Raw genomic sequence first — 27,959 nt, forward strand, 5'->3', positions numbered from 1 at the left:
AAAAAGAAAGAGGAGGATAAAAAAAAAAGGGAGAGAATGTGATCAGGCAGGACACTAGAACAAAGCCATGCACTAGAGATTTAGGGTATATTTTGGTCTGTTAGGAGAAACCGTATCCCAAAATTTTAAAGAGAGAACAACTTATGTGTATATATACCAAAAATAAGGGTAACTACTATGAAGGGATAGAATATGACTGTAAAAATGAAAAAGAAGATTTTTTAAAAAAGGGATAGATAAGATGTTGGTTGAAAAGGGAAAAAGAAAAATTCAAAAAAAAAAAAAGAAAAAGAAAGTTAAAAAAAATTAACTCTGAAGGACTAAAGAATCATGGGAAAAAAGCCATGAATTCTTTGTGCAGTATTCCCCTAGCACTGGAGTTCTGCCGTTCTCATCAATCGGTAAACTTGGTCTTGGCTGGCTGTTCTCGCTGATCTTCTAGGGGAGGGGCCTGTTGCTGTGGTGCCCAGATGTCTTTGCTGGAGGTGGAATTGCCTGCCCTTGCCTGGTCAGGCTAAGTAATCTGCTCCGGTTTGCTCTCGGGAGCTTTTGTTCCCTGCAAGCTCTCCGTGCAGCTTTGGAGCATGAGAGTGAAAATGGCAGTCTCCCAATCTCCGCCCTGGAGGAGCTGAGAACTCGGGGCCCCACTCCTCAGTGAGCCCCCAGAGAAAAGCAGTTGGTTACTCCCGTCTCCCCGGTCTCCAGCCGCACTCTGTGCTCACCCGGCCTGTGACCGAGGGTTTCTATCTCTGGCTCACGACCCTGTGTGGAGTCTCCAAACCCAGCAGATTCCTGCGGTGCACTCCGCGCGGCTCCTCCCGGGGGGAGGAAGGGGAGTCTCCCTGGACCTGCTGCTTGTTGGGTCCCTGCTGGAGGAGCAGTGGCCCGACTGTGCCTCTGATCACAGTTTATGGCAACCCTGGGCTGAGAGCCCTCTCCTTGGCTCCGTCTCTGCAGCCGGCTTCCCCACTCCGATACCTGGGAGCTCTGCCGCACTCAGCCACCTCCGGTGTTTCTGTGACCCCGAGGGTCCTGAGAGCACACTGTGCCAGCGAGGGTTCCACCCCCTGCTTAGCCACTGGAGCGACGTCCCTCAGCAGAGCCAACTTCTAAAATTTCCGATTTTGTGCTCTGCTGCTCTATCACTTGCCAGTGGCGGCAGGTGGAGGCCCCCTGCCCCGCCACCTATCTTCCCGAATATCGCCTCGGATTCACTTCTCTGCACGTCCTGCCTTCCAGAAAGTGGTCGCTTTTCTGTTCAGAGAGTTGCTGCTATTCTTTTCTTCGATCTCCTGTTGAGTTCGTAGGTGTTCAGAATGGTTTGATCCCTATCTAGCTGAATTCATGGGACCAGACGAAATTTAGGTCTCCTACTCCTCTGCTATCTTGCTCCTCCCCCCCAAATAAATAAAATCTTAAAAAAAAAATAACGCCTATCTTAAAGGTGTGACAGTTAAGTGAGATAATGCTAGGAAAGTGTTTGGTATGGTACTGGAAACATGACCATTACTTAGTACATTGGGATTTATTATTTCTGTTGATTTTGCTGTATTCAATTAAGCTTCTTTAATAGATGATTTTTGAATGAGTTTCAGAGTTCTAGTTATCAAGAGCACTTGATGTAACTTTGTTAACTTGAGGGATATCTAGATAATGAAAGAGCAAAGTGATGGGAAATTTTTTCTTCATGTTCATGCTTTTGTACTTACTCTCCAGGAAGTTCCATGCAGTAACTTTTAAATATGTTCCGGGGCTGGCTTCATAATTTTTTGGGTCCAGTTCAAAGTGAAAATATGGATTCTTTATTCAAAAAGCAGGGGAAAAAAGTGCCGTTAGAGGTACTAAAATATAAAGCTTTTCCTTTTATTATGTGTTTTTTTTTTTTTCTAAATCGCCATGGTGTTTTTTTGTTTGATATCTAATGTTCTAAATAAAAAATTTTTATTTTAATTCCAGTATAGTTAACATTGTGTTATTATATTAGTTTCGGGTATACAATACAGTGATTCACCAATTCCATGTATTACTCAGTACTCATCAAGTTAAGTGTACTCTTAATCCCCTTCACCTATTTGACCCATCTCCCCACCAACCTCCCCCCTGCTAACCATCTGTTTGTTCTCTGTAGTTGAGTCTGTTTCTTGGTTTCTTTTTTTCCCCTTTGTCTATTTCTTTTGTTTCTTAAATTCCACACATGAGTGAACTCATATGATATTTGTTTTCTCTGACTTAATTTCGCTTTGCATTATAGTCTCTAGATACATGCATGTTGTTGCCATGGCAAGAGTTCATTCTTTTTTATGGCCGAGTAATATTCCATTGTATATACATACCACATCTTCTTTCTCCATTCTTCAGTTCCTGGACGCTTGGGCTGCTTCCATAGTTTGGCTATTGTAAACAATGCTGTAATAAACATAGGGGTGCATATATCCTTTTGAATTAGCGTTTTTATATATATATTTTTTAAGATTTTATTTATTTGACAGAGAGAGACAGCGAGAGAGGGAACACAAGCAGGGGGAGTGGGAGAGGGAGAAGCAGGCTTTTCGCCGAGCAGGGAGCCCGATGTGGGGCTCGATCCCAGGACCCTGGGATCATGACCTGAGCCGAAGGCAGGTGCTTAACGACTGAGCCACCCAGGCGTCCCTAGTGTTTTTATATTCTTTGGGTAAATATCTAGTAGTGTGATTACTGGATCATAGGGTAGTTCTATTTTTAATTTTTTGAGGAACCTCAATACTGTTTTCCACAATGGCTGCACCAGTTTGCGTTCCCACCAACAGTGTCCAGGGTTTTTTTTTCTCCACATCCTTGCCAACACTGTTGTTTCTTGTGTTTTTGATTTTAGCCATTCTGACGGGTGTGAGGTGATATCTTACTGTGATTTTGATTTATATTTCCTTGTGATGAGTGATGTTGAGCATCTTTTCATATGTCTGTTGGCCATCTCGATGTCTTTTTTGGAGAAATGTTTGTTAATGTCTTCTACCCATTTTTTAATTGGGTTTTTTGGTTTTTGGGTGTTGTATAAGTTTTTTTTTTAAATGTATTTTGTGTACTCATGCTTTACTGGATATGTCATTTGCAAATATCTTCTCCCATATCATAGGTTTTCTTTTAGTTTTGTTGATTGTTTCCTTTGCTGTGCAGAAACTTTTTATTTTGGTGTATCCCCAGTAGTTTATTTTGCTTCCCTTGCCTCAGGAGACATATCATATGGCTAGTGTCAGAGAAATTACTGCTTGTGATCTCTTCTAGGCTTTTTATGGTTTTGGGTCTCACATTTAGGTCCTTAATCCATTTTCAGTTTATTTTTGTGTGTGGTGTAAGAAAGTGGTGTGATTTCATTCTTGTACATGTAGCTGTCCAGTTTTCCCAAGATCATTTGTTCAAGAGACTGTGTTTTTCCCGTTGCATATTCTTGCATCCTTTGTTGAACATTAGTTGACCATATAATTGGGGGTTTATTTCTGGGTTTTCTATTCGGTTGCCTTGATCTGTATATCTGTTTTTGTGCCAGTACCATACTGTTTTGATTACTACAGCTTTATAGTGGAACCTGTACATGAATGTTCACTTGAAATCTGGAATTGTGATACCTCCAGCTTTGTTTTTCTTTTTCAGGATTACTTTGTTTATTCAGGGTCTTTTGTGGTTTCATACAAATTTTGGTATTGTTCATTTTAGTTCTGTGAAAAATGCTGTTGGTATTTTGATAGGGATTACATTATATCTGTAGATTGCTTTAGTAGTATAGACATTTTAACAATATTTTGGTCTAATCGAGCATAGAATGTCTTTCCATTTGTTTCATTTTCAGTTTCTTTCATCACTGATTTATAGTCTTCAGAGTACAGGTCTTTCGACTCCTTGGTTAAGCTTATTCCTAGGTATTTTATTATTTTTGATGCAATTATAAATTGAATTGTTTTCTTAATTTCTTTTTGCTGCTTCATTATTAGTGTATAGAAATAATGCAGTACTAGTTTTAAATGCACATGTAAGCACATTGAACTCGTTCAGTCACTGAAATTATGCAATTTATATTTAACAGTTAATATATGTGTATGTATTTTCTTCTCACCAGAACAGTGGAAATACTGCACAAAAACAAACTCAACTTTTTTTTTAAGTTTTATTGAGATGTGATTCACATACCATATAATTCACCCAATTTAGTGGTTTTTAGTATATTCAAGAGTTGTATAGCCATCACCACAATCTAATCCTAGAATATTTTTATTTATCTCCAGAAGAAACCCTATACCCATTAGCATTCATTCCCATTTCCTCCTGAATTCTCTTCCCTCCAGTCCTAGGCAACTACTAATCTACTTTCTTTATGGATTTGCCCATTCTGTATATTTCATATAAATTGAATTATGCAATAGGTGTTTTTTGGTGTGTCTAGCTTCTTTCAGTTAGCATGATGTTTTCAGGATTCATCCACATTGTAGCATGCATCAATACTTCATTCTTTTTTGTGGTCAAGTAATATTTCATTATAGGGATGTGCCACATTTTGTTTATTCATTCTTTAGTTGATGGACCTTTAGGTTTTTTCCACTTTTTGGCTCTTATAAAAAATGCTGCTATGAACATTCATGTACAAGTTTTTGTGTGGTTGTATGTTTTCATTTTTCTTGGATGGAATTTCTGGGTCATATGATCCCTCTGTGTTTAATATTTTGAGGAACCGTCAAACTGTTTTCCAAAGTTGGAGCACCATTTCACATTTCTACCACATTTCATTTTTTCTACATCCTCTTTAACACTTGTTATTGTCATTTTAATTTTTTTAAAAATGACTTTATTTATTTGACAGAGAGAGAGAGAGCACAAGCAGATGGAGTGGCAGGCAGAGGGAGAGGGAGAAGCAGGCTCCCCGCTGAGCAGAGAGCCTGACGTAGGGCTCGATCCCAGGACCCTGGGATCATGACCTGAGCGGAAGGCAGACACTTAACTGACTGAGTCACCTAGGCGCCCCTTGATTTTTAACTATAGTCATCCTAGTGAATATGAAGTGTTATCTCATTGTGTATGTGTGTGTGTGTTTTAAAGTTTTATTTATTTAAGTAATCAATCTCTCCACCCCACGTGGGGCTTGAACTCACAACCCCAAGATCAAGAGTTGCACTCTCTTCTGACTGAGACAACCAAGCACCCCTCATTGTGGTTTTGATTTGCATTTCCCTAATGACTAACGATGTTGAACATCCCATGTGTTTATTGGTAATTTATGTTATCTTCTTTGGAGGAATGTCTATTCAGCCTTTGTCCTTTTTCAAATTGGGCTTCTTTTTTTTCTCATTATTGAGTTGTAAGAAATCCTTATATATTTTCGATATAATGCCCTTATCAAACATATGACTTGCATATATTTTCTTTTATTCTGTGGGTCATCTTTTCACTTTCTTGATTGCACCACAGAAGTTTTTAATCTTGTTGAAATACAATTCACCTATAAAATTTTTTGGTCACTTTTGTATTTATGTCATATTCTAGAAGGCCTTGCTAATCAAAGGTCATAAAGACTCTTGTACTTTTCCCCAAGAATTTTATGATTTTCGCTGTCATATTTATATCTGTGATCCACTTTGAGTTAATTCTTGTGTATGGTAAAGAAAGGGGCATATCTTTTTTGGTGAGCTGTCTCTTCAGATCTCTAGGCTCACTTTTTAATTGGGTTGTTTTTTGAGTTTTAAGAGTTCTTTCTATATTTTGGGTTCCACTTTTTCTTTTTTTTTAAAAGATTTTATTTATTTATTTGACAGAGAGAGAGAGACAGCGAGAGCAGGAACACAAGCAGGGGGAGTGGGAGTGGGAGAGGGAGAAGCAGGCTTCCTGCCGAGCAGGGAGCCCGACGTGGGACTCGATCCCAGGACCCTGGGATCATGACCTGAGCCGAAGGCAGACGCTTAACGACTGAGCCACCCAGGCGCCCTTGGGTTCAACTTTTTTACTGGCTATGTGTTTTGTACAAATTTCCACCAGCCTGTGGCTTGTCTTCTCTTAGCAGTGTCTTTCACAGAGCAGAAGTTTGCTTTTATTTATCTATCTATCTATCTATCTATCTATCTATCTATCTATCTATCTATCTTAACATTTTATTTATTCATTTGACAGAGAGAGACACAGCGAGAGAGGGAACACAAGCAGGGGGAGTGGGAGAGGGAGAAGCAGGCTTCCCACTGAGCAGGGAGCCCGATGCGGGGCTCGATCCCAGGACTCTGGGATCATGACCTGAGCCGAAGGCAGACGCTTAACGACTGAGCCACCCAGGTGCCCGTATAAGTAGATATTTTAAATTTGTCCTTAGAAACAAGTAGTGGCAAGGTATCTGAGGCTAGATTTGAGGTGGTGTCTCATTGAGGTTTTGATTTGGATTTCCCTGATGCTGAGTGATGTTGAGCACTTTTTCATGTGTCTGTTGGCCATTTGGATGTCTTCTTTGAAAAAATGTCTGTTCATGTCTTCTGCCCATTTCTTGATTGGATTATTTGTTCTTTGGGTGTTGAGTTTAAGTTCTTTATGGATTTTGGATACTTGCCTTTTATCTGATATGTCATTTGCAAATATCTTCTCCCATTCTGTTGGTGTTTTGGTTTTGTCCGCTGTTTCCTTTGCTGTGCAGAAGCTTTTTAACTTGATGAAGTCCCAGTATTTCATTTTTGCCCTTGCTTCCCTTGCCTTTGGTGATGTTTCTAGGAAGAAGTTGCTGCGGCTGAGGTCAAAGAGGTTCCTGACTGTGTTCTCCTCTAGGATTTTGATGGATTCCTGTCCCACATTTAGGTCTTTCATCCATTTTGATTCTATTTTTGTATATGGTGTAAGGAAATGGTCCAGTTTCATTCTTCTGCATGTGGCTGTCCAATTTTCCCATCACCATTTGTTGAAGAGACCACCCTTTTTCCATTGGATATTCTTCCCTGCTTTGTCGAAGCTTAATTGACCATAGAGTTGAAGGTCTTTTTCTGGGTTCTTTATTCAATTCCATTGATCTGTGTGTCTGTTTTTGTGCTGGTACCATACCGTCTTGATGATTACAGCTTTGTAATAGAGCTTGAAGTCCGGAATTGTGATGCCACCAGGTTTGGTTTCTTTTTCAACATTCCTTTGGCTATTCGGGGTCTTTTATGGTTCCATACAAATTTTAGGATTATTCCAGTTCTGTGAAAAAAGTTGATGGTATTTTGATAGGGATTGAATTGAATGTGTAGATTGCTCTAGGTAGCATAGACATTTTAATAGTATTTGTTCTTCCAATCCATGAATATGGAATGTTTCCATTTCTTTGTGTCTTCCTCAATTTCTTTCATGAGTGTTCTATGGTTTTCTGAGTGCAGATCCTTTGCCACTTTGGTTAGGTTTACTCCTAGGTATCTTATGGTTTTGGGTGCAATTTTAAATGGATCAACTCCTTAATTTCTCTTTTTTCTGTCTCATTGTTAGTGTATAGAAATGAAACTGATTTCTGTGCAATGATTTTATATCCTGCCAACTTTGCTGAATTCCTTTATGAGTTCTAGCAATTTTGGGGTGGATTCTTTTGGGTTTTCCACATAGAGTATCATGTCATCTGCAAAGAGTGGGAGTTTGACTTCTTCTTTGCCAATTTGGATGCCTTTTATTTCTTTTTGTTGTCTGATTGCGGAGGCTAGGACTTCCAGTACTATGTTGAACAGCAATGGTGAGAGTGAACATTCTTGCCGTGTTCCTGACCTTAGGGGAAAAGCTCTCAGTTTTTCCCCATTGAGAATGATATTCTCTGTGGGCTTTTCTTATATGGCTTTTATGATGTTGAGGTATGTTCCCTCTATCCCTACACTGTGAAGAGTTTTAATCAAGAAAGGATGCTGTACTTTGTCAAATGCCTTTTCTGCATCTATTGAGAGTATTATTGGGTTCTTGTCCTTTCTTTTATTTATGTGGTGTATCACATTGATTGATTTGTGGATGTTGAACCATCCTTGCAGCCCAGGAATAAATCCCACTTGGTTATGGTGAATAATCTTTTTAACGTACTGTTGGATCCTTTTGGCTAGTATTTTGGTGAGAATTTTTGCATCCATGTTCATCAGGGATATTGGTCCGTAATTCTCCTTTTTGGTGGGGTCTTTTTCTGGTTTTAGGATCAAGGTAATGCTGGCCTCATAGAAAGAGTTTGAAAGTTTTCATTCCATTTCTAGTTTTTGAAACTGCTTCAGAAGAACAGATATTAATTCTTCTTTAAATGTTGGTAGAATTCCCCTGGGAAGCCATCCAGCCCTGGGCTTTTGTTTTTTGGGAGATTTTTGATTACTGCTTCAATTTCCTTGCTGGTTATGGGTCTGTTCAGGTTTTCAATTTCTCCCTGTTGCAGTTTTGGTAGTTTACATGTCTCTAGGAATGCATCCATTTCTTCCAGATCGCTTAATTTGTTGGCATATAATTGCTCATAATATATTCTTATAATTGTTTATATTTCTTCTCTGTTGGTTGTGATCTCTCCTCTTTCATTCATGATTTTACGTATTTGTGTCCTTTCTCTTTTCTTTTTGATAAGTCTGGCCAGGGGTTTATCAGTCTTATTAATTTTTTAAAAGAACCAACTTCTAGTTTCATTGATCTGTTCTACTGTTCTTTTGGCTTCTAGTTCACTGATTTCTTCTCCAGTCTTTATTATTTCTCTTCTGCTTGGTTTAGGCTTCATTTGCTATTCTTTCTCCAGCTCCTTTAGGTGTGAGATTAGCTTGTGTATTTGAGACTTTTCTAAATTTTTTAAAAAGATTTTATTTATTTATTTGACAGAGACACAGCGAGAGAGGGAACACAAGCAGGGGGAGTGGGAGAGGGAGAAGGAGGCTTCCCGCCAAGCAGGGATCCCAGTGCAGGGCTCGATCCCAGGACCCTGGGATCATGACCTGAGCCAAAGGCAGACACTTAATGACTGAGCCACCCAGGCGCCCCGAGACTTTTCTAATTTTTTTGAGAAGGGCTTGTATTGTTATGTACTTCCCTCTTATGACTGCCTTTGCTGTATCCCAAAGTTTTTGAATAGTTGTGTTTTCATTTTCATTTGTTTCCATGAATTTAAAATTCTTTAATTTCCTGTTTGACCCATTCATTCTTTGGTAGGATGCTCTTTAACCTCCATGTATTTCAGTTCTTTCCAAATTTCCTCTTGTGATTGAGTTTAAGTTTCATAGCATTGTGGTCTGAAAACATGCAGGGGATAATCCCAATCTTTTTGTACCGGTTGAGACCTGATTTGTGACCCAGTATGTGATCTATTATGGAGAATGTTTCATGTGCACTTGAGAAGAATGTGTATTCTGTTGCTTTAGGATGGAATGTTCTGTATATATCTGTGAAGTCCATCTGGTCTAGTATGTCATTCAAAGCCCTTGTTTCCATGTTGATCTTATGCTTAGATGATCTGTGCATTATTGTGAGTGGGGTGTTGAAGTCCTCTACTATTACTGTATTATTATCAATGTGTTTCTTTAATTTGGTTATTAATTGGTTTATATAATTGGCTGCTCCCAAATTAGGCACATAAATATTTATAATCATTAGATCTTTTGTTGGATAGACCCTTTAAGTATGATAATAGTGTCCCTCTTCATCCCTTACTACGGTCTTTGGTTTAAAATCTAATTTGTCTAATATGAAGATTGCTACCCCAGCTTTCTTTTGATGTCCGTTGGCATGATAAATGGTTCTCCACCCCCTCACTTTCAATGTGGAGGTGTCTTTAGGTCTAAAATGAGTCTCTTGTAGACAGCATATGGATGGGTCTTGCTTTTTTTTTTTTTTTTTAAAGATTTTATTTATTTATTTGAGAGAGAGAATGAGATAGAGAGCATGAGAGGGGGGAGGGTCAGAGAGAGAAGCAGACTCCCTGCTGAGCAGGAAGCCCGATGTGGGACTCGATCCCAGGACTCCAGGATCATGACCTGAGCCGAAGGCAGTCGCTTAACCAACTGAGCCACCCAGGCGCCCAGGTCTTGCCTTTTTTAAATCCAATCTGATACCCTATGTCTTTTGATTGGAGCATTTAGCCCATTTACAGTCAGAGTAAGTATTGAAAGATATGAATTTAGTGCCATTGTATTACCTGTAAAGTCTCTGTTTCTGTAGATTCTTTCTTTCTGTTCTATGTTACTTTTGGGCTCTGTCTTTGCTTAGAGAATCCCCTTTAATATTTCTTTCAGGGCTGGTTTAGTGGTCACAGATTCTTTTAATTTCTGTTTGTCCTGGAAGCTCTTTATCTCTCCTTCCATTCTGAATGACAGCCTTGCTGGATAAAGCATTTTTGGCTGCATGGTTTTCTCATTTAGTACCCTGAATATATCATGCCAGCCCTTTCTGGCCTGCTGGGTCTCTGTGGATAGGTCTGCTGCCAGCCTAATGTTTCTATCCCTGAGGGTTAAGAACCTCTTGTCTTGAGCTGCTTTCAAGATTTTCTCTTTATTTCTGAAATTTGCTAGCTTCACTATTATGTTGGGGTGTTGATCTTTTTTTTATTGATTTTGAGAGTGGTCCTCTCTACCTCTTGGACTTGAATGTCTGTTTCCTTCCCCAGATTAGGGAAGTTCTCAGGTATGATTTGCTCAAATATACCTTCTGTCCCTCTCTCTCTTTCTTCTTCTTCGGGGACCCCAGTAATTCTAATATTGTTTCACTTTATGGTATTGCTGATTTCTTGAAGCCTCCTTTCATGGTCCATTAGTGGTTTTTTTCTTGTTTCCTCATCTTCCTTCCTTTCCATCAGCTTTCTTCTATGTTACTTATTCTGTCCTGTGCCTCATTTACCTTAGCTGTTAGAGCATCCAAGTTAGACTGCATCTCAGTTAAAGCATTTTTAATTTTGGCCTGATTAGATTTTATTTCTGCACCAAGAGATTCTCTAGTGTCTTTTATGCTTTTTTCAAGCCCAGCTAGTAACATTGTAATCGTTATCCTGAATTCCAGCTCTGACGTTTTACTTAAATCCATATCGATTAGATCTCTGGCAGAGAGTATTACCTCTGGTTCTTTCTTTGGTTGTGAATCCCTCTTCCTAGTAATTTTGTCCAGAGAAGAGTGGATGAATTAGAGAACAAAAAAAAATGGCTCAGTTGGTTAAGCGTCTGTCTTTGGCTCAGGTCATGATCTTGGGGTCTTGGGATCGAACCCTGTGTTGGGCTCCCTGCTGGGTGGGGAGTCTGTTTCTCCCTCTGCCCCTCCCCCCACTGATGCTTGCTCTCACTCTCTCTCAAATAAATAAAATCTTTTAAAAAAATATTAACCTCAACCCAAGCGAAATACACACTAGAGAAATCTGAAGAGGTTGGAAACCAAAAAAGAAAAGAAAAGAAAAAATGGGGAAAAAGAGAGAATATAATCTCCCAGGTGGACAAAACAGGGTGATCAACTTGGTCCTGTGTATCTGGTTTGTTTGTTAGAAGGTACTAAATCCCCAAATTGTAAAGAAAGCAAAACTTATATCTATACAAAAATAAAGTTGAATACAGTGAAAGGACGCCAAAAATGAAGAATATATCTATAAAATGTAAATGTAAAAATGAAAGTTAAAAAAAGACTTAACAGAGTTGATAAAATAAGAAACTAGTTAAAAAGGAAAAAAGAAAAGGAAAATTTTAAACTGAAAGATGAAAGAATCATGAAAAAAACCCCTCGAATTGTATATATTTTTTCCCCTAGTGCTGGAGTTTTGCACTTCTGTGAGCTCAGTAGACTCGGTATTCACCTGATGTTCCAGCTGGTCTTCTGGGGGAGGGGCCTGCTGCACTGATTCTCAGGTGTCTTTGCTTGGGCAGAGTTGCAGTACCCCTTGCCAGGGGGCTGGGCTCAGTGTAAGCTGCTTCGGGTTGTTCTGTGTGGCTTTTGTTCCCTGGAGGCTTTGCGTGCTGCTTTAGAGGATGAAAATAAAAATGGCCACGCCCTGATCTCCAGCCCCAGAGCTGAGATCATGGCCCCTCTCTTCAGTAAACCCTCAAGGAAAAGCAGTCTTTACTTTTGTGTGTGCCAAACTCTGCAGACTCCCGCAGTGCCCATCCTCGCCGCTCCTGCCTAGGGGAAGGGGGGAGGGAGAAGTTTGCTGCGTTTCTGCCCTTTGAAGGGCCCCTGCACAGAGAGTGGTCACCAAATTGTACCATGGTTTGCAGTTCATGGCAAACCGAGCTGAGAGCCCATTCCTGGGCTTGCTGACTGTAACCGGTTTCCCTACTCCAGTGCTTGGGAACTCTGCTGGCTCAGGCACCCCTGTTCTTTCTGTGACCTGGGGCATCCTGAGACCACACTGTCCCACCTAGGATTCTGCCTTGCTTTGCCACCTGAGCACCTTTCAGGCAGGGACGTCTTCACTGGAGCAGATTGCTAAAAGTTCAGATTTTGTACTCCACTGCTATATTACTTTCCTGTAGTTGGCTTATGGAGGCTCCCTCCCTCCTGCTATTTATCTTCCGATGTATCCCCTCAGATTCACTTCTCTGTACCTCCTACCTTGCAAAATGTGGTCGCTTTTCTATTTGTAGAATTGCAGCAATTCTTTTCTTATATCTCAGGTTGAATTCATAGGTGTTCAGAATGATTTGATAGTTATCTAGCTAAATTCAAGGGACCAGATGAAACGAGGTCCCCTACTCTTCTCCATCTTGCCTCCCTCCTAGATTCATTTTCTTTAACCAAGGAAAAATCTAAAAACTTGAGTTAATTATATACCATAGAAGACATTGGAGATGTATTTAATACTCTATCACATAAAATATTGGGATCTGATGGCTTCATAGCTGAATTCTGTATCACCCTTCAAGATAATAATGATTATTATTATTTGATGTAACCCACACAAAAAGGAGAAAAGCTCCCAATTTCATTTTATGAAGTTACCATAATCTCAAAACCTGAATAAAAAAGAAAATTATAAAAAAGTTTAAATATAATACAGTAAAATAATGCATGAAAGGATTAATACACAGTAAATAAAATGGATTTATTCCAGGGGAATGGGTCAGTATCAGGATGGCTTAGGACCCTGAACCATATTAACATAATTTATCATCTCAAGAATTTATTTATTTATTTATTTATTTTTCAAGAGAGGCAGGGGTGGTATGGGCAGAGAGAGAATCTTAAGCAGGCTCCACATGGGGCTTGATTTCACAATCCTGAGATTATGACCTGAGCTGAAATCAGGAGTTGGATGCTTAACCAATTGAGCCACTCAGGCACCCCTATCGTCTCAAGAATTTAAAAGGAAAATTGATTATTCCAGTAAATGTTGATAGAATTAAGCAACCATTCCTAACAAAAGTGCCAAATAAGATGGAAATTAATGACAATTACTTAAATATTTGTTAAAAAGATCAGGAAGGATTATACTAAATGTGGAATTTCATATTTTTACCATCTTTCTTATACTTCTTTGAATACATTAGATTTTAAAAAAAAATTTTATTTTTAGGTAATCTTCATATCCATGTGGGGCTCGAACTTACAACCCTGAGATCAAGAGTTGGCGTGCTCTGCCCACTGAGCCAGCCAAGTGCCCTTGAATTCATTGAATTTTTAATAAGGATTTTTATTTATGTAATTGGTAAAAAATAACACTATTTTCTTTTTTTTTTTTTTTAAAGATTTTATTTATTTATTTGACAGAGACAGAGACAGCGAGAGCAGGAACACAAGCAGGGGGAGTGGGAGAGGGAGAAGCAGGCCCCCCGCCGAGCAGGGAGCCCGATGCGGGACTCGATCCCAGGACCCTGGGATCATGACCTGAGCCGAAGGCAGTCGCTTAACCAACTGAGCCACCCAGGCGCCCCAAAATAACACTATTTTCAATATGAACAAAATAAAATGGATTCTAATAACCATGCTGGAAAGCAATATGATGGAGTATTTATACACTGTGACTCAATAATCTTACTCCTGGGAATTTATATTGCAGTTATTTTAAAAATGTGGCTTGTATGCATTAAAATTTTCATTGTCTCATTATCTTAAACCATGAAAAACTAAAGAGAACCATTCATCTATTGTTAGATAATTAGGTTTTTCTTTTTTTTTTTACTACTGATGATGATGTTAATAATCACAATAATGTAATAGCAGCTACTAGAGAATTTAGGAGCAGGAAAACATCTGTCAGCTACACCTTTGGGAATAAACTGATAAGACAGGAAGTAAAGATTTAAATCCTTAGCGGGCTACCCAAGAGAATAACAAAGAGTAATAATATAATAAATGCCAGAGGAGGAATGGAAGATTGGTAGTAGTCGTATAAATCCTCAGTATCAGAAAACTAATAGGTAAATTCTGAACTTGTGTATTGGGTAATCAGTATATATTGTTAATGTCAGTAAACTAAACATTTCCTAGTATTATGGAAATGACTTAGGAAACAACAGATTGCCTTTGGAGGAGAGTTGGATGGGAGTCTTTTTAAAAAATATTTATTTATTTTCCTGAGAGAGAGTTTGTGTGAGCAGGGGGAGGGGCAGAGGGAGAGGGAGAGACAGGATCTCAAGCAGACTCCGCGCTGAGTGCGGAGCCTGATGTGGGGCTTGATCTCACAACCCCAAGATCACGACCTGAGCAGAAATGAAGAGTCGGCCGTTTAACCGACTGAACCACCGAGGTGCCCCTGGCATTCTTTTCTTGAGGTCTGTATATCACATGCATGTATATCTCTGACACAACAATTTTTAAGTCATTCCTTAGAGATTTAGCTTCTATTCCTTCACTTGAAAATTTACATTATTTGAAAAAATTAAAACCAAATAATACAATTTTTACATTATTTCTTTTTTCCACATTTAGCATTCATTTCTTAGACCAGTGGTTCTCAACTGGTTCCCCCCCACCCCCCAGAAAACATGTAGTAGTATAATTACTTGAGGGGTGGATTATGTGTTGGCATCCTAGTGGGTAGAGGACCAAGATGATACTAAACCTTCTACATTGCAAGGACCCCAACAGCAACAAGGAATTATTTGGCATAAAATGTTAAAGAGTGCCAGGGTGGAGGAACTCTCTTTTAGACTAACTGCCAAAAAATACATAAGATAAGCACAGCAATAATTACATAATACAACACAATTTGAATAGCCTCTTACAAGTAATGCTTATTTTCTATTATAAGTTGCCTTAGTAGGGAATGCTTATGTTAATTTAATTGGTACATTGTAATAACTGAATTCCTTTCTCTTTAAAAAAAAAAATTAGGAGGCACATTAAGAGATTAAAGGATAGATCATTCCAAACTACTTAGTATTAAAATGGGGGAGAAAGCACTTTCCATTATGATCTTACACCTTGTGTTTTTTAAAAAAAGGATTAAAATAATTTTTACTCTGTCAACCAGAAACATATTTAAAATAAAAAGTAAAACAGTAAGTTAGAAAGAAGTCCTGGCATAACTCATCTGGATTAAGTCTATGCAGAGACTGCATATCAGAGGAAGACCCCAAGCAGCTGCCAAATGATGAATCCAAGAGAGTTCTCCACAGAGAATAAGTATTTTTTTTTTAAAGATTTTATTTATTTATTTGAGAGAGAGAGAATGAGAGACAGAGAGCATGAAAGGGGGGAGGGTCGGAGGGAGAAGCAGACTCCCTGCCGAGCCGGGAGCCCGATGCGGGACTCGATCCAGGGACTCCAGGATCATGACCTGAGCCGAAGGCAGTCGCTTAACCAACTGAGCCACCCAGGCGCCCGAGAATAAGTATTTTTAAAACAGTATTTTACATCATATACACCATACACAAAAAATAATTTCCAAGTAAATCGAAGACCTAAAGGTAAGAGCTAAAACCATAAAACATATAGGTGACTTCTGATTTCCAGTCCAATTTGAAAAGAGCTTGGAGTCATCATTCCCAACCTCGAATAGTGAGAAGAGCTGAAGAACTGGAAGATCAGCAACTCTTCTTAGATTCATCAGAGAATTGAGATCATAGGGCACATTAATGCCTCGAAAACTGTAAAGAGAGGTGGATACCTAGAATCACAGCTTACCCAGAACAAAAGCCTATATAGCAGAAGCCTGCTAAGTAGCTAGTACTGGTAGGAACACTTAAGCTGTAATTAATTAATTCATGGAGGCTTAGTGTGGACTAGCTAGAGAGTTTGAACCTCCAGAGGTCCAGTCTTCATAGGGGGTGCTTCTACACTTTAATGAGTTCTACTTCTAGGAGCTCTACTGGGTTCTCAGGTTAAAAAAAAAAATCCCCTAGTGCTTCTGGCCGGGGAGAGGGAAAGTAACCATTCTGGAAAATAACCAGAACATTTTGTTCACCTTGACAAAAGGCCTGCTCTCAAGGGAAATTGTTTTTACCAGAACCATCCCTTTCTACCGAATCAGTCAGGTTTCTATATAATAACAGGGAATTACAGCTAAAAGAACTGCAAGGCTCAGACTCTCTTTAAGACGAAGTCTCTAGAGAAAACCAAAGGCAACAGGGGAGACAAAACCAAGCACACTAGAGGACATTCTAGCCTCTGACTCCTACAGCTCCATCAAACAGTAAACAGCCCAGCTCACAGCCAGATAAACATAAACCTCACTGAAGACCTATTTACCCTAGTTCCTTTTATCCTATATATAATGTCTTTTTTTTTAAGTAATTTATTTATTTGACAGCTAGAGAAAGTACAAGCAGGGGGAGCAGCAGAGGGAGAGGGAGAAGCAGGCTCCCCGCTGAGCTGGGAGCATGATGTGGGGCTCGATCCCAGGACCCTGGGATCATACCTGAGCCGAAGGCACATGCTTAACTGAGTCACCCAGGTGCCCCTATAATGTCTTGACTTTTAACAAAAAAATTAAAAAACTAAAAGGCAAAATATACAGTTGAAAGAGACAAAGCAAGCATCAGAAGCAGATTTAGATATGACAGAGATTTGGGGATTATAAAGCCCGAATTTGAAATAACTAATTAATATGCCAAGGGTGGTAATGGAAACAGTGCACAACATGCAAGAACGGATGGATAATGTAAGCAAAGAGATGGAAACTTTAAGAAAGAACGAAGGAATGGTAGAAATCAAATAAAGTGTAATAGAATGAGAAACAGATAATCTGAATAGGCCTGTATCTTTTAAAGAAATTGAATCAGCAATTGACCTTCCAAACAGTCCTAGATGGTTTCACTGGTGAATTCTACCAAATGTTTAAGGAAGACGTGATACCAATTCTCTGTAATCTCTAACAGAAAATAGAAGCAGAGGGAATACTTCTAGCTCATTCTAGGAGGCCAGCATTACCTTAATACTAAAATTGGACAAAAACATTGCAATAAAGGAAAACTGCAGACCAGTATCTGTTGTGAGCATAAATGCACAGTTCTGCAATAAAATATTAGCAAACTAAATCCAATAGCATATCAAAAGAATTACTATACACCATGACCAAGTGAGATTTATTCCAAGTATGCAAGGCTGGTTCTACATTAAAAAATCACTTGGTGTAATCCATCACATCAACAGACTCAAGAAGAAATAGCATATAATCCTTTTAATATCATCGGAGAGAGCATTTCACAAAATCCAACACCCATTTATGATAAGAGCTCTCAATAAACCAAGAATAGAGGGGAACTTCCTCAGCTTTATAAAGAACATCCACAAAATATCTACAGCTAATATCATACTAATGAAGAAACCAAAAGCTTTCCAACTAAGATCAGAAACAAGGCAAGGATGTCACCTCTTATCACTGCTTTTTTAACAGTGCACTGGAAGCCCTAGCTAATGCAGTGCGAAAAGGAAAGGAACTGATAGGTTTACAAATTGGGGAGAGAAAAAGTAAACTGTCTTCATTCTGAGATGACAGGATAGTCTAGGTAGAAGATCCCAGAAAGTCAATAACAACAACAAAACTCCTGGGACTAATAGATTATAGCAAGACATTAAGATACAACGTTAATACACAAAAGTCCGTTGCCATCCTGTATACCAGGATGAAAAATTGGAATTTGAAATTAAAAATACACCATTAACATTAGCACGAAGAAAAAAGTGCTTAGATATAAAGCTAACAAAACATGTACGTGATCTATGTGAGGAAAACTGTACTCTGATTTAAAAAAATCAAAGAAGATCTGAATTAGTGGAGAGCTGTTCCTTTCCTGGAAGGAAGACTTAGTATTGTTCAGAGGTCAGTACTTAACTGGTTATTGTGTGGGTAAACTTGGTAGGAAATAGTTGTAAAGCAGTTTCATTTTCTCCCACCACTGCTTACAAGGATCCTTTGTTGGATCTCTGTTCCCTTCCTTTGGTGACAACTTTGGCTCATCTAATAGTTTTATGGTCACTCTCACATATTGAAAAATCAAGTCCAGTCTAATTTAAACTTCTATCTTTCAACCTATTCAAAATGTCTTCCCTTTGCCGTGACTGGGCCTCTTTGAGGTTAAGGAACCAGAGGTGGGAAGGAGTGTAATTTACTCCGTTTATTTTAAAATTATTTATCTAGGCACTCAGGAAGATTCAAGAGATGTATAAGGTAGTTCCTGTTTGTATTAGTACCTTTAATGTGCCTAAACTATATATAGTAAGAAGTTTAGGAGACAGATTTTATTTACATGAAACGTTTAATGGAAATCAGCGGTTGTGCTGAAATATTGTGAACTAGGAGTATTGTGGGGGTTGTGAAAGAGGGGGGCTTTGTGGGTAGAATAGCTGTGCTTGGGATGTAGAACATGAAGGACAGAGTGAGTGACAGCTGGCTGTGGTGGCAGCTTCTCTCAGATAAAGCTGTCTTTCCTTTACGTTTTGCTGGAGTCTGGGTCTCAAAAGGGATTTAGAGAACTTTTGGCTGGTGACATACAATGTAAGAATATACAGAATCTGAAAATCTCAATAAGTAATAAAGTGTAATATTGTAGATGACATTACTGAATTTGACATTTACTGTGATAATCTTGAAAAACAGAATATTTACTCCTTGTTAAAGGTCTCAGATGTTTATGAGGAAGTACTGTTTTACCTTTATTGAAGCACAAGTTGATGGACACAGGGCAATTTATTATGGTGCTAATAACAGAAAAGTGGATATCAGCTTGTGTTTCAAAGTCATGTTAATTGTTCGGGAGATAGAGTATTGCTAATTTTGTTTTCTTATCTCTTTGGAAGGTGGTTTGTTGCAGTTATAAACAATGAACATATGCAAATGTATCTGAAAGGAAAGATTTGAGCTGCTAGCCAAAATATTCAGTGTGTTTTTAATCACATAGGGTTTTATTTTTCTTGTAAAAAGTCTGGAAGAATGATGTATTGGTACATGCTATAGCATGGATGAACCTTGAAAACATGCTAAGGGAAAGAAGACAGACACAAAAAGGCACATATTATGTTTTCACTTATATAAAATATCTGGAATAGGCAAATCCATAGAAACAAAGCAGATTAGTAGTTGTGAGGGGCTAGGACATTGGGGTGGCAGGACATGGATTTGTAGAGGTATATAGCATTGAGTATGATAAACCCATTTATTTACTGGAGCAATATTATTACTTTAAAAAAATTCATATTTATTATTATGTATTTGGTTTGCGTTTGCTTTTTCTTTGATGGTGAGTTGAAGACTCCCAACTAAAGTAGTGGTTTACATTTTCCCTTTCATACTCAGTTTTGAAAAATTATTTTGGTGTTTTTGGTACATGAGGATTCTTTCTTCATTGTGGGTTAAACTGTTGTTCATAAAGTACCCTATTTTGTCTTCACACCTTATTAAAAAAAATGACAGCTTCTATGTTAGCATCTGCCTGGTTTGTCTCTGTTTATCCTTTTGTTTTCAATCTTTTTGAGTCACTTTATTTTATTTCATTTTTTTAAAAGATTTTTTTTGAGAGGAAGAGTGAGAGCGAGAGCAAGAGAGAGAGAGGGAGAAGCAGGCTTCCCGCTGAGCAGGGAGCCCGATGCGGGGCTCCAGCCCAGAAGTCTGGGATCAGGGACCTGAGCTGAAGGCAGATGCTTAACCAACTGAGCCACCCAAGCACGCGAGTCACTTTATTTTAGATATGTCTATATCTGTGAGAGTTTTCTTTTAATAATTGGTCTCATTTACAATTTTGGTTTTAATGTTTCATCTTTAATCTGTTATATTATTATTTTCATAACATTGGTGTTTTCCTATCTTTTACTACGTAGTCTGGATTTTTCTTTGTTTTATTGTTGTTGTTTTCCTGGCTCTTAGGGTAACTCGAAGAATTTTAATTTCATTTTAGTGGTTAGTTTGTAATGTTAAAGGATACTTAATATCTCTATTTTTTGATTTAGTGACCTTAAAATAAAGCAGTGTCTATTGGCTCTCAGCTATGGTATGAGATTATTGGCTCAATTATAGTTTCCTCATTTCTCTGCCAAGATTTTGTCAGAAATGTGTTCACAGTAGCAGTCCTTGAGCCTGTTTGTACCCATGACTCTTTTATGATACTCATTCCTTCTGGTTACCCTAAAATAGTTGAAGCCCATCGGCCTTGAATGAAAAGCTAGGTAGTACCATTTGATTATAATGTACCAGTTTGAATTTAGGTTCAAATCTTATACCTGGAATTTAAGAATTTTAGCTTTTAACAATGTATTTTGAAAGTATTATTAGATTATTTGTGACTGGGTAATTCAGTTCCCAAATGCCTAGCCTTTTTTTTTTAATTAAAAAATTATAATTTTAAGTATAGTTAACTTACAATGTTCTATTAGTTTTAGGTGTACAACCTATTGATTCAGCAATTTTGTACATTACCCAGTGCTCACCACAATAAATGTAATCACCATTTGTCACCATACAGCATTTTTACAATATTATTGACTATATTTCCTATGCTGTACTTTTCATCTCAGTGACTTACTTGTTTTATAACTGGAAGTTTGTACCTCTTAATCCCCTTTATCTGTTTCACCCATCCTCCTACCCACCTTCCCTCTGGCAACCACCAGTTTATTTTCTGTATTTAAGAGTCCATTTTGGGCGCCTGGGTGGCTCAGTTGGTTAAGCGACTGCCTTCGGCTCAGGTCATGATCCTGGAGTCCTGGGATCGAGTCCCGCATCGGGCTCCCTGCTCGGCAGGGAGTCTGTTTCTCCCTCTGACCCTCCCCCCTCTCCTGCTCTCTCTCTCTCATTCTCTCTCTCAAATAAATAAATAAAATCTTTAAAAAAAAAAAAAGAGTCCATTTTGTTTGGTTGTTTGCTCTTCATTTTTTTTTTTAGATTCCATATGTAAGTGAAATCATATGGTATTTTGTCTTTCTTTGTCTGACTTATTTCACTTAGCATAATACCCTTTAGGTCCATCCATGTTGTTGCAAATGGCAAGATACCATTCTTTTTTATGGCCGAGTAATACTCTATTTTATTTATATATATGTGCCACATATTCTTTACCCGTTCATCTATTGGGGGACACTTGGTTTGTCTCCGTATCTTGGCTGTTGTAGAAAATGCTGCAATACACATGTAGTATATACATCTTTTCAAATTAGTGTTTTTGTTTTCTTTGGGTAAATACCCAGTAGTGCAAATACTGGATCATATGGTATTTCTATTTTTAATTTTTTGAGGATCGTCCATACTGTTTCACAGAGTGGCTGCACTGATTTGCATTCCCACTAACAGTGCACAAGGGGTCCTTTTTCTCCACATCCTCACCAACACTTGTTATTTTTTGTCTTTTTGATACTAACCATTCTGACTGGTGAGAGGTGGTGTTTGTTTGTTTTTGGTGTGAGGTGGTTTTGATTTGCATTTCACTGATGTTGCGCATCTTTTCACATAGGCTATCTGTATGTGTTTTTTGGAAAAATGTCTGTTCAGGTCCTCTGCCCATATTTAAATTGGAGTGTTTGTTTTTTTGGTATTGAGTTGTGTAAGTTCTTTATATATTTTGGATATTAGCCCCAAATATCTTCTCCCAATCATTAAGTTGACTATTTGTTTTGTGGATGGTTTTCTTTGCTGTGCAAAAGCTTTTTGTTTCAGTGTAGTCCCAATGGTTTATTTTTGCTTTTGTTTCTCTTGCCTCAGGAGACATATCCACAAGTATGTTGCTAAGGTGGTTTCCAAGAGGTTACTAGCTCTGTTTGCTTCTGGAGTTTTATGATTTCAGGTCTCATATTTAGGTCTTTGATCTGTTTTGAATTTATTTTTGTGTATGTTGTAAGAAAATGGTCCAGTTTCATTCTTTTGCATGCAGCTGTCCAGTTTTCCCAGCACCATTTATTGAGAAGACTGTCTTTTCCCCATTGTATATTCTTGCCTCCTTTGTTGTAGATTAATTAACCATATAGATATGGGTTTATTTCTGGTCTCTCTATCCTGTTCCATTGACCTGTGTTTCTTGTTTTTGTGCCAGTACCATACTGTTTTGATTACTTTAGCTTTGTAGTATATTTTTAAATCTGGGATTGTGATACCTCCAGTTTTGTTCTTCTTTCTCAAGATTGCTTTGGTTATTCAAGGTCTTTTGTGTTCCGTACAAGTTTTAAGATTATTTGTTCTAGTTCTGGGAAAAATGCTATTGGTATTTTGGTAGGGATTGCAGTGCATCTGTAGATAGCTTTAGTATGAACATTTTAATAATATTCTTCCAGTCCATGAGCATGGTGTATCTTTCCATTTGTTTGTGTCATCTTTATTTCATGAATGTCTTATAGTTTTCAGAATATGGGTCTTTTACCTCTTTGATAAGTTTATTCCTAGGTATTTTATTATTTTTGGTACAATTGTAAATGGGATTGTTACTTTCATTTCTCTTTCTGCTACTTTGTTACCAGTGTATAGAAATGCAACAGTTTTCTGAATATTACCTTTGTATCCTGCAACTTCAGTATCCGTTCTAATAGTTTGTTGGTGGAGTCTTTAGTGGTTTCTATATATTGTGTCATGTCATCTGCGAAGAGTAATAGTTTTACTTCTTCCTTAGCAATTTTTCTTTTTTTTAATGTAGGCTCCATGCCTAGCATGGAGTCCAATGTGGGGCTTGAACTCATGACCCTGAGATCAAGACCTGATCTGAGATCAAGAGCCGGACACTTAATTGAGTGAGCCACCCAGGCACCCCACTTCCTCAGCAATCTATGCCTTTTATTTCTTTTTCTTGCCTGATTGCTGCAGCTAGGACTTCTAGTACTTTGTTGAATAAAAGTGGTGAGAGTGAACATCCTTGCCTTGTTCCTGATCATAGAGAAAAAGCTTTCAGTTTTACGTCATTGAGTATGATGTTAACTATAGATTTTTCATATATGACCTTTATTATGTTGAGGTATATTCCCTCTAAACTCACTTTGTTGAGTGTTTTTATCATGAATGGATGTTGTCAGTTGCTTTTTCTGCATCTACGAAATGATCATATGGTTTTTATCCTGCCTCTTGTTAGTATGATGTATCACATTGATTGGTTTGTGAATATTGAACTATGTTTGAATCCCTGGAATAAATTCCACTTGATTGTGGTGAATGATTTTTTTCATGTATTGTTGGATTGGGTTTGCTAGTATTTTGTTGAAGAGTTTTTGCCTCAGTGTTCAGCAGAGATATCAGCTTGTTCCCCCCTCCCCCCCCCCCAGTGTTTTTGTCTGGTTTTGGTATCAGGGTAATGCTGGTCTTATAAGATGAATTTGGAAGCTTTTCTGCATCTTCTATCTTTTTGGAATAGTTTGAGAAGAATAGGTATTAACCGTTCTGGATATGCAACTGGTATTGTTTCTGCTTGCGAGTTTCAGTAACCTTGCTCTTCCTTCCTGACCAGGAGGGAAAGCTCAGTCTTCTTAGAGAACTATGAGAGCCTGTTCCTCTCCCTTTTTATCAGCTGTATCTTACTCACTGTTAATGGTGAGGAGCTGTAATGACTTTCTCCTTTTTTTTTTTTTAAAGATTTTATTTATTTATTAGAGAGAGAGAGAGAGAGCACAAGCAGGGGGAGCGGCAGAGGGAGAGGGAGAAGCTGACTCCCCGCTGAGCAGGGAGCCCCATGCGGGGCTAGATCCCAGGACCCTGGGATCATGACATGAGCCAAAGGCAGGTGCGTAACCAACTAAGCCACCCAGGTGCCCTGCCTTTCTCCTTCTTTGGTTAGGAATTTCCTTCTGTGCCCACCAGATATAGGGACAATAAGAGGCATCATGACAGCTTGCTTTCATTTCACTCATCTCTGGGTTGCTTTCTGTTGAAGATGCACTCATTTAGGGGAGGAGCATTTGCTCCTAGTCTCACTTTTGGAACTAGAAAAATAGTCTAACCCATTCTGTGAGTTTTCCAATCCGTTATAGTTGTATTTTTATTTTCCTAATAGGTGGCTTTTATATTTAAATTAGTAATACTTATATTTGTTTTTGTAATTGTTAGCTTTATTTCCATTCTTAAATGAATCGCTTTCCATTAGTCTTTTCATTTTATGCCATGCATTTTGGTTTCTTAATTTCCTTTTTTTCATTACCTCTCATGCCTTCTCATCTTCTGCTTCTGCATGAACTTTCTGGAATTCCTGACACTTTTGTTCTCTAACTTCAAATACTAAGTTTAAAAATCTGTAAACATTCTTTAATCATAACCTTTTCTTCTTCCACGTTCCTTGGTCTCCTGCAGTTCTACTGGGAGCCTCAGCTGATAGACATCTCCACTTATCCATCACTCTGTACTTGGTTTCTTCCCCCCCCACCCAATCTACTTAGGATTTATGGCCATTCATTTCATTCACTTTTTTTTTTTTTAAAGATTTTATTTATGTTTTAGAGAGAGAGCACGAGAGAGCGAGCACAAGCAAGGGGGCGGGTGGGACAGAGGGAGAGGGAGAAGCAGACTCCCTTATGAGCAGGGAGCCTGACGCAGGGCTCAATCCCAGGGGATTGCAACCTGAGCCGAAGGGAAACACCCAACCGACTGAGCCACCCAGGCACCCTTTACTTACTTTTGCTAATACCCTAATCCAGTGGTTTTCACACTGTTGTCCAGGGATTTCTGGGGTTGATGGTTAAAACCCTGGGAGCAGATTAGGTTACCTGTGAAGAGTTTATGGATTGAGAATAGATTTCTGGCTCAGCCCTGAAATCGTAGAGAAGAGTAATAGTGTGGTGTGTTTTGTTTTGTTTGTTTTAGAAGAATAATGTTTAAAGGCTGGGAGGAAAAGGGAAGCTAGTGATGGAAACTGGGTGAATAATCAGAGAAGGAGGATGATTGCTGAAATAGGAGGGGCTGCTCAGAGATCAGGTGAAATTGTGAGAGTGGAATTCGGCTGCTAGGTCTTGACTGACCACTGCCAGAGCACTTGGAGTTGGTCAGTGGACATGAAGTCAGATCTGTGATTGGAGGAGTGAGTGAGTGGTACCCAGCACAAGTCTGCAAGTGTAGGCTGTACAGGGGAGGAGAGAATAGGGTAGTTGTTAGAATCCTCAAACCTCTGCTTGGTTTACCTGCAGCTTCCCCAGCACCTAAGAGCTAGGCCGTCGTGTTGTAGAGCAGTAGTGGGCCTCCTGCCTGGCTCGGAGGTTCAGCTTGGGCTTGCCTGCAGCTGTGAAGTCCATTTCATCTTGCTGTGGCTCTCACGATTCCCTCATATTCTCCCATCCAAGTACTAACCAGGCCCGACCCTGCTTAGCTTCCGAGATCAGACGAGATCGGGCGCGTTCAGGGTGGTATGGCTGTAGACCCCTCATATTCTCTACTCCATTTACGGTATCCTCCTCCTGTGTGAATTCTGTCTCCATGTGTAACTCTTATTTGAGGAACTTGGCTTCTATTTTACTAAGAAAATAGAAACCATCTAAAGGGAATGTTTTTGTGCTTTTACCACACATCTGCTTACCTAGCTGCAGTGGAACTTGAATATTCTGTCCTCTTCTGCTCCTCCTCCTTCTGACTAGGGATACACTTATTTCTAGCTCCTCACCTTGAACACATTGCTTTAGCACTTCTCCTTTTTCTTTCTTGCATCAATAATTTTTCTCTCTACCTGATTATTATTGCAACTATGTGTAACTTTTCTCATCTTAAAAAAAAAAAAAGCCCTCTTCATAGTTCCCATCACATTTCTTTTGCTTCCCTTTACCATAAAATTACTGGAAAGAACTGTCTATGTACATTTTATTTTCAGTTCTTCTTCTGTCTTAATTTACTTCAGTCAGGGTTTTACGTTCACCGCTTCAGAAAAACAGCTCTGGTCAAGGTCACCAATGACCTCCATGTTGCTAAATTCAGTTGTCAATTCTCAGTGCTCATCTTACTTGGCCTGTCAGCAGCATTTGACACGGCTGATAATTCCCTTTTCCTACATGAACTTTCTTCATTTGACTTTTGGGACATCACAGTCTGTTTGCCTCCTACCTGCTGACTGCTGCTTCTCAGTTAGCTCTTCCTGGTTCCTTCTGTCAAGTTGACTTCTAAATATTTGAGAGCTTCAGGGCTTGGTTCTCAGACTTCTCTGGCTGTACTCACTCCCTGCGTTGGAAATCTCATCTGGTCTCAGGGCTTTAGCTATCTCTCTGCTTATGTCCTCCCTGCTCCTCACCTTAAAAAAAAATTCTAGCCAGGCTCCTTTCCTTGGACTGTACAGATTTTTATATCCAACAGCTCATCCACCCTCTCCACCTGAGTGAATAATAAGTATTTCACATTCAGCAGTGTAAACTGTACTTTTTATTTCCAGCACAAAATAACTTTACTCATAATCTTTCCTGACTCAGGAAATGGCCACTCTCTCTTTCCAATTTCTTAGGCCAAGCCTTATGCCTGCAAGCCCTGTCAAGTCTGTTTTCAAAACATACCCAGAACTTAATAATTTTTGATATTTCTACTACACAGGTCTAAGTGACCTGTCTTCTGGATGATTGCAGGGCACTCCCAACTGGTCTCTCTGCTTCAGACCTGTCCCTTCTAAGTTACTTTCCACATTGTACCTAGAGTGAGCCTTTTGCCCTCTGTCAGATCCTGTCACCCTCTGCTCAAAGTCCCATTGCGTGGATTCCTGCCTCACTCAGGGTAAAAACCAACTCTTCACTGTTTTTGAGAACTGACACTTAGTACAAACTCCCGTATGACCTCATCTCTTACTTCTCTTGCTGTTTGAACACACCAGAGCTTTTCCTGTCTCAGACCTTTGGTGTGACTGTTCTCTATGCCTTGAGTACCTTCCCTCCAGATTTCTGCATGTCTTGCGCTCTCTTCTCCCACAAGTCCTTCCTCAGATGTCACCTTATTAGTGAAGCGTGCCCCCTCGCCTCTGCTCGCACTCCCTGTTCCCCTAATCCTGCACCAATTGTCATTTGCCCCGTTGTCTGTTTATTGATTGGCTGTTTTCTTAGTGGAGTGTAAGCTCAGTGAGGGTGGGAGCTTTGTTTTGTTCACTGCTGTGTTCTCAGTTCTGAAAAGAGTGCCTGGTGTACAGTAAGCTCATGACAAGTAAATTGTTGAATGAATTGAATTTCAATTAGCTTCTGTAATAAATATTAATTCCCTTGGTCATTCGATCCCTCTGACTTTAAACTTGTAAGTCATAGAGTTTCTGCCCAGTTACCCTTGTTTCTAGTGCTCTTGCAGCCCTACTCAGACTTCACCATTCCATTATAAACAGTCTCCCCCGACACTTAACATCTTCTTAAGAGACCCCCTCTGTTTACATTTCTTCACCAATAACTGGTTTCCTTTTTGACCCATTTTCCCTACTCATAGGATTTTGGGAGGAAGTAGTGATGGTGCTAACATTCTCTTATCCATCTGGAGTTCTTGTGGGCTCCCAGCAGTAGGCCAATTTGATGCTTTTGACTCTTGGCTCCTTTTTGGTCACTGTCATCATTGTCCGTTGTCACTTTCCCACTCCACTTGTATTGGAAGAATACGAGGCTCATGGTCTTCCTCTCCATTCTCAGTTTGTCATTTCCTAGATGACATTTTACAGTGGCTGTTCACACCTAGATCTAAGGTCATTTTTAGTCATGTGGCCAACAATCCTTCTTCAGAAATCTATGCATAGGGGTGCTCCCTA

The 27,959-nt window shown here is 39.1% G+C and overlaps 1 protein-coding gene across 2 annotated transcripts in view; it reads left to right on the plus strand.

Annotated features, from left to right (window-relative positions):
• Positions 1-27,959, plus strand: part of LMBR1 (limb development membrane protein 1) — a 161,276-nt gene that overhangs the window by 14,726 nt on the left and 118,591 nt on the right. The window lies entirely within an intron of this gene.

This window comes from Mirounga angustirostris, unplaced genomic scaffold, assembly GCF_029215605.1.
Source record: "Mirounga angustirostris isolate CCGP_5_RB_7025 unplaced genomic scaffold, mMirAng1.0.hap1 SCAF_12, whole genome shotgun sequence".
Taxonomy (NCBI): domain Eukaryota; kingdom Metazoa; phylum Chordata; class Mammalia; order Carnivora; family Phocidae; genus Mirounga; species Mirounga angustirostris.